At 45.9% G+C, this 7,774-nt stretch overlaps 1 pseudogene; it reads right to left on the reverse strand.

Annotated features, from left to right (window-relative positions):
- Positions 1-1,731: 1,731 nt before the first annotated feature.
- On the reverse strand, positions 1,732-4,622 carry LOC131897940 (peptidyl-prolyl cis-trans isomerase A-like; annotated as a pseudogene).
- Between the last annotated feature and the right edge of the window lie 3,152 nt (positions 4,623-7,774).

The raw sequence follows: 7,774 nt of genomic DNA on the forward strand, positions 1-7,774 counted from the left end.
GAAAGCAAGCTGAGTACCATCCTTCATCTCTTTCCTTCTCAATCTGGACCAGATTGTGGGGGCATATGCCTGTCTGTAACCAGCAGTCTCTAGCTCCCTTTGCCATGAGGGACAGCATTCCTTCAAACCATATGCTAGGGCTGGAGAGATGGCTCAGCCATTAAAGGCTAGGCTCACGACAAAAGACCAAACCATATGCTAAAATATACCTTTCTTTCCTTAACTGGCTTTTGTCATGGATTTATCACAACGATAGTAAAGTAACAAACAGACATGGGTGCACACTTGTCGGTTATCGTAGACGGTATATTTTTACCTATCCAGACTAAACTTCTTCAAAGAAGAAACCATCCTGTGTAAAGAGTTGGAATCTAGATAAAACACAGCCCAGTTTTCCTTTGCTTGTTTTTGGCTTTGGGTACCAACTGTATACACTTGAGGATGGTTTTTCAAGAGAGGGTTTCTCTGTGTAGCTTTGTGCCTTTCCTGGATCGCTCTCTGTAAACCAAGCTGGCCTTGAACTCACAAAGATCCGCCTGCCTCTGCCTCCCAAGTGCTGGGATTAAAGGCGTGCGCCACCACTGCCCGGCCCCTTTATCTTCTCTTAGGAGATACTTTTAATTTACAGTTATCTTCCCACTCCATCCCTTTGCTCCCCCATGACAGAACCTGTGTTGTGGGATATTCCTTTACACGGTGTGAAGATGTGTCACTGTGATTGGTTGAATAAAGAGCTGAATAGCCAATAGCTAGGCAGGAAGAAGTTAAGCGGGACTTCTGGGGGCAGAGAGGACGCGGGGGAAGAAAAAAGGGGGAGTCACCAGGCGGATGCAGAGGAAGCAGAACATGCAGGAGGAGAGGTAAAAGCCACGAGCCATGCAGCTACACATAGATTAATAGAAATGGGTTAATTTAAGTCGTAAGAGCTAGTTAGAAACAACCCTAAGCAAAGGCTGAGCTTTCATAATTAATAAGAAGTCTCCGTGCCATTATTTGGGAGCTGGCTGGCAGGATAGAGAAAGACTTGTTACAAACCTGTAGTCATGGAACAGATTAAAAACAAGGACTTCTGAGCCATGAGGGCTATGTTAACAGCTGGACTATTTAACTGCAACTAATACAGCACAGGTGTGAAATCAGGAATTTTGCAAGTTTGCCTCCATAGACAGCACCTTACAGTCAAGGGCTTGTGAATTAAAATTCCCTGAAGTTCTGTCTATATTAAAGGTCCTGCAGACTGATTGATATTACTTGTCTAGAACATGGTGTGAGGGAGCAAATGTTATAGATTCCAAGACAAAATTATCTTGGGGCATCTTGGGGCTTTTAGTAGCCATTTACTAGCCTTTACTTCCCCCTTTTCTTTCTTATTTATTTATTTATTTATTTATTTATTTATTTATTTATTTATTTATTTTGGTTTTTCGAGACAGGGTTTCTCTGTGTAGCTTTGTGCCTTTCCTGGAACTCACTTGGTAGCCCAGGCTGGCCTCGAACTCACAGAGATCCGCCTGGCTCTGCCTCCCGAGGGCTGGGATCTTATTTATTTTTTATTCATAATCATAAACTTAGCTCTGCAATCCAGCTAGACTTGGAGGAGAATGAGGAAAATACGGAACCCAAAGAACTTCAGTGACAGCAGAGATCACAGGATACTGTGAGCAGATGGGGTGGTCTTCTGAGCTACAGAAGGAATGGTCTGATGGGTAAGATGCCTGAGAGTCAAAAGAATTATAGTTGTCCACAGTCGAAAATGGTGATCTTCAGGGCTGGGGAGATGGCTCAGTAGTTAAGAGCTCTTCCAGAGGACCCGGGTTCAATTCCCAGCACCTGCATGGCAGCTCACAACTGTCTGTAACTCTAGTTCCAGGGGACCTGACACCCTCACACAGACATACATGCAGGCAAAACACTATTGCTGATTAAAAAAAAAAAAAAGGAAATGATGATCTTCTTGCTAGTCTTTTTTTTTTTTTTTTTTTTTTTTGGTTTTTCGAGACAGGGTTTCTCTGTGTAGCTTTGCACCTTTCCTGGAACTCACTTGGTAGCCCAAGCTGGCCTCGAACTCACAGAGATCCGCCTGGCTCTGCCTCCCGAGTGCTGGGATTAAAGGCGTGCGCCACCACCGCCCGGCTTCTTCTTGCTAGTCTTGTCATTCCTGGACCCAAAATGCTCCATGGCTTCCACAATGTTCATGCCTTCTTTCACCTTCCCAAAGACCACATGTCTGCCATCCAGCCACTCAGTCTTGGCGGTGCAGATAAAAAAAAAAAAAAAAACAAAAAAAAACAAAAAAACTGGGAACCATTTGCATTTGGACCAGCATTTGCCATGGACAAGATGCCAGGACCTGTATGCTTCAGGATGAAGTTCCCATCCTCAAATTTCTCCCTATAGATGGGCCTGCTGCCAGTGCCTTTGCAGTGTGTGAAGTCACCACCCTGGCACATGAATGCTGGAATAATTCTGTGAAAGGAGGAACCCTTATATCCAAATCCTTTCTCCCCAGTGTTCAGAGCTCAAGAGTTTTCTGCTGTCTTTGGAACTTCGTCTGCAAACAGCCTGAAGGAGACGCCTCTCCATCACAGCCTGAAGGAGACGACGTCGCTCCATCAGCCGAGAACACGATGACATTGAGCATGGCTTCAGGAAGAGGCGACAGGGTACAGCGTGTCTGCAAAGCCTACTTCCCCTTTTTAATCTTCATGTTTGAGACAGGATCTCAGGTAGTCTAGGTTGCCCTCAAACCCCTTATGTAGCTTAGTCCGGCTTTGATCTTCCTGCCTTTACCATTGAAGTGCTGAGGTTACGGACATGTGGCACCCTATATGGTTTATACAGGGCTGGGGATCGAACCCAGGGTTTCATGTGCATGCTAGGTAAGCACTGTCAACTGAGCTGCATCCCCAGCCCTTATCTTTACTTTTATACTTAGCTTCACGTTCTCAGGCTTATCATGTAAACCCTTTACAGTGTACCACCATGCTAGGCAGACCTCCAGCTTCCACCAACCCTGAAGCTAAGAGGACTCAACATTTGAAATCTATAGAAGAGACTGACTCTTCTTGCTATAGCCCTCTTGCCTGATATTCCCACCAATGTAACTCTGCCAAATGCATCGAATTATGGCTTTCTCTAGTCCTGAAACTACAAAAGTTCACAAAAGGCCAGCGAGATGGTTTAGTGGGTAAAACACTTGCTGAGCAAGCCTGACCACACGAGTTTGATCCCTGGAATCCACATAAGGGTGAAAGCAGAGAACTGACTCCCCAAAAGTTGTCCTCTGGCCTCCATAAAAATGCTACCCAAACACACATCATATGAACGAACTAATAATAATTCTAGAAAACATAATGCCACTGGTTTCAAGGTGGAACACGCATTTAGTAATGAATCTCAGCATTTACACTTGGTTCTGAATAAACCATTTCCTTATTTCTTTTAAGGCAGTGTTTACTGCCCACTGGGTCAAATACTTACACGACCACAAGAGAACAAGACAAGGACTGGGTTGCCCACCTGTAGTGGGACCTGGGTACTGGTCGCCTCATAATTTCCCCCAGGGCAGGGGCAGCGTCTAACTGGATGTGGGGTTCAGGGCAGTTCTTTAGAAGCTGCATCTACACAGCAAACAGACTCTTGCCATATTGCCGTTGTTCCTTCTTGTGGTGTCATCGTGGGTGCAGGACAAGTGATCCTGATCTAGGAATGGTCAAGGAGACTCGGGTAGACATGAGACTTGCAGCACTCCAGGCAGAACGTGGTCTACCAGCTCTGCCCCAGCCTCTATGAACGAACACAGACTTAGTTGCCGAGGCTGGAGAGATGGCTTAGCTTGGACGACTGTACTGTTCTTGCCGAGGACCTGAGTTCAGTTCCCAGCACCTACATCGGGCCGCATGCAATTCCAGCTTCTGGCCTCCAAGGGCACCTGCACTCACATGCACATGCATTCACTTAATTTAAAATATATTTATATATTTTAATATAATATATATATATATATATATATATATATATATATATATATATATATATATATATATATTAGCTTGACCTGCTCTTCAGACCCACGAGGCCCGAGAGAACATAATCCTCAGTAATTTACAGCAAAAAGCACTTGAGAAGCTGCCAACACTTCACATCTGGGCCATGGCTCAGGTATATATATGTGTGTGTGTGTGTGTGTGTGTATACACACACACATATATATGTATATATACACACATGTATATATAAAAATATATTTTAATTTTTATTCATCCTTAAAGAAAGGAGTAGGACTCCCACCCAGTTCCACAGGCACGCCCTAGCGCGGACAAGCAGCTGCCTCCCTCCCGAAGCGACCTCAGCTGTTCGGACACAGCCTCCCAACGCGCGCTGAGCTCTGCGCCTGCGCCGCGCCACCTGCGCGGCCGCGCGGCGCAGGCGCCCTGGCCACTTCCGGGATCTGTCAGCCGCTCCCTCTGGGCCTCCCTCCTCCGTCCGCGCCCGCCGGAGCCTGTTCGCGTCGACTGACCAGAGTCCGCGAATCGTCCGCTCCGGCCCTCCGGACCGCCCCGACCCCAGGTAAGGGGCCGCAGGGCCGAGCGCCTGGCCCGGGTCGCCCCCACTTCTTGCATCTTCAATGGGACGCGGGGGCGGCGGGCCCGGGGCGCTTCGGCGCGGGGTCTGCAGCTGAGGGGGCCGGGATGTCCGTTCTGCGTGGTGACCCCTGAGTCCCTGGTGTCCCCCCACACGCAGAGCGAGCGTTTCTGAACACTCTCCAGCTGCCCCCCGTCTTGGGTGAGAGGATAGACAGCTTGGCCTCCGACACCCCCACAGTACCATTTGCCCCCCTACTGTGATCATTTACCACCGTCTGTAAAATTGGTTTAGACCGGCCAATCTCCCCCGATGGCTTGTCACGAGTATCTGTTCATCTCTTCAACGTCTAGGATGTTGCCTAGAGCAACCTACGATCCGTCAGTTATTGCGGGACCCTCCCCAACAAGAGAAAAGCCATCTTTCCCAGTAACCTTAAGATTCCTCTGTTCCGCCCACCCTCCCCCCACGCCCGTCAAAGTTGCCCCCTCCTGTTCACTGCATAGAGTCCTTTATGTGGCACCTCCAAAGTTCTCATTTGACTCTGCCACTTGGTCGGGTGACCCTGGGAAGGTTGCTTCTTGGTGCCTCGGTTTCCCCAGCTGCAGGAAGAAGATTCCTTGTCTACTTGGCTTTTATTAGGTTCAAGTGAGTTCATTTGCTTAAGTTGCCTGGCCCAGAATAGCTGCTCAAATAATATGAAAATAAATAATAGCCATTACTAATGCTTCTTAGACATTCTATGAATATCTGTCTTCCTTTCCTTTCTTCTCTCTTTCCTCGGACTTGAAGACTATGACTTATTTATGTTTCTGGCCCCATTCAAATACTTAACACTGTTGGGAACATGGTAGGCACTTAATAAATTGTAGCGTGGGATCTCTGAATATAAAGCCATCTGTTGTCATGCTGTGGCTTGGGAGTCTCTCTCCTGTCTACTTGCCCAATTTACTGATATGACCTAGTTTGCACCCTCTTTTATCACTTTCGTTTATTTATTCATTTATTTTGGTTTTTTGAGAGAGGGTTTTTCTCTGTGTAACAGCCCTGGCTCTCTTGGAATGCTCTTTGTTGACCAGGCTGGCCTTGAACTCACAGAGATTCTCCTGGTTCTGCCTCCCCAGGTGCTGGAATTAAAGGTGTGTGCCACCATGCCCAGACTATTTCATTTACTCTTTTTGTTTCCTTGTTGGCCTTAGGATTTCAGGTCTCTAGAATTTATCAGTTTGGGGTGTTTGCCCCATTAGAGCAAGTCTTGCTGGCTGCTTCCTACCACAGAGTATCTGGAGGACTTCTCCAGTTTATCTGCTGTACCCAACTGGGGGATCCTTTTGGAAACTGCAAACTCCTTTGGAGGAATAGGTGACAGTGTTTTGATCTAAATATCTAGTGTAATGTCAGAACAAATTTGGTACAGGAAGTGTAGAATGGTCTGATGAAGCTGGAATTTGGAGTGAGCCTGTCCGAACATTGGTAGGGTGTGGTGACCTTGTTGGAGTACCTGATGTTGCTGGGTTGGGTAATGAGAGAGATTAGAAACTAGATGAATCACAGACTTGAAATCGACCTTAACAGGGAACGGAAATTCCAACTTACGTGAATTCGTCAAGCTCCAGTGGAGTGGGACCAAGAAACGAACATCTGTCAATGTTTCCAAGTTCAGAGTATCCTTCTGGGGTGGCCCAAAGCTTTGTGTCAGAGGAAGAAAGAGAACTAATTTACCGGGCTACCGAGATGGCTCCACCATTAAAGGCTAGGCTTACAACCAAAAAGACCAGAGAACTAACCTACTGAGATCAGTTAGGGGATGGTTTTATGTGCTATCTCATTTAATCCTCCTGACATTAGTCTTGTGATGTCTCTTGGAGACCTATGTTACAGATGAAAAGTGACTTGCCCAGCATCTCATTATGTATGTGTCAAAGCCAGATTCCAACTCAGGTCTCCTTGTCTCCAGAGCCCATGGCTAACCATACTTTAAAAGCTGGGATTAGGGCTAGGTGGTGGTGGCGCATGCCTTTAGTCCCAGCACTCTGGAGGCAGAGCCAGGCGGATCTCTGTGAGTTCAAGGCCAGCCTGATCTACAGAGCGAGATCTAGGATAGGCACCAAAACTATACAGAGAAACCCTGTCTCGAAAAACAAGCAGACAACAAAAAAGCTGGGATTATAGTTGAATTGGTAGACCACTTTCGCAGTGTGCACAATGCATAGGTTGGCTCACCAGCACCATAGGAAGAAAAGACTATATATACTAAGTGGTAATTGAAGAGAGTGGGAACCTATGGAGTCACCCTGTTTCTTCAGTCCTTTTCATGTCTCAGTGCTAGACATGGACAACAGAAGCCTGGGTTTTGTTTGTTTTGTTTTGTTTGAGATAGGGTCTTAGTACTGGTTGTCCTGGAACTCACAGAGATCCTTCTGCCTCTGCCTCCTGAGTGCCCAAGTTTCCACCTATAGTGTTCCCCTTTTTCCTCTTGAGCCTTGTTAAGATCAGACATGGCTTAAATATCACCTGCAATTTAGAGATTAAAATTATCAACATATGCATGAAGGTTTATTTTACTTGGTACAGAATTCAGGCTTAAAATAGTCAGATGATTATAAAGGAAAGACATATGTAGCAGATCTGGGACCGCCAACCCCAAATCATGACACAGAGACTTATTAATTATGAATGCTTGGCCTTAGTTTAGGCTTGTCCCACTAGCTCTTATAGCTTAATTTGACCTGTTTCTCTTCATCTGCATTTTGCCTCAGGGCTTTTTACCTTTCTTTCATTCAGTACGTCCTACTCTTTTGCTTCCTCTCTCTCTCTCTCCCTCGTTCTCTCTCCTCTTGAGCCAAGATTTCTCCTCCTATTTATTCTCTCTGCCTGTTAGCCCCACCTATCCCTCTCCTGCCTAGCTATTGGCTGTTCAGCTCTTTATTAGACCAATCAGGTGCCTTAGGCAGGCAAGGTGAAACAGCAACACATCTTTACACAGTTAAACAAATGCAGCATAAACAAATGTAACAAGCCTTTTCATAGTTAAAGTAATATTCCTCAACAGACATGTCTGAATGTATATTCAATTATAGAACTTGACTGATATAACAAAGTTAGAAATGTAGTTGTAGAAGTAATTCTGCTGTTGTGTGGCTGACTATTCACTTCTTTTGGAAACTTTTCTGTATGGGTAGAAGACTGA

The sequence above is a fragment of the Peromyscus eremicus genome, chromosome 23, assembly GCF_949786415.1.
Source record: "Peromyscus eremicus chromosome 23, PerEre_H2_v1, whole genome shotgun sequence".
In the NCBI taxonomy this organism is placed as follows: domain Eukaryota; kingdom Metazoa; phylum Chordata; class Mammalia; order Rodentia; family Cricetidae; genus Peromyscus; species Peromyscus eremicus.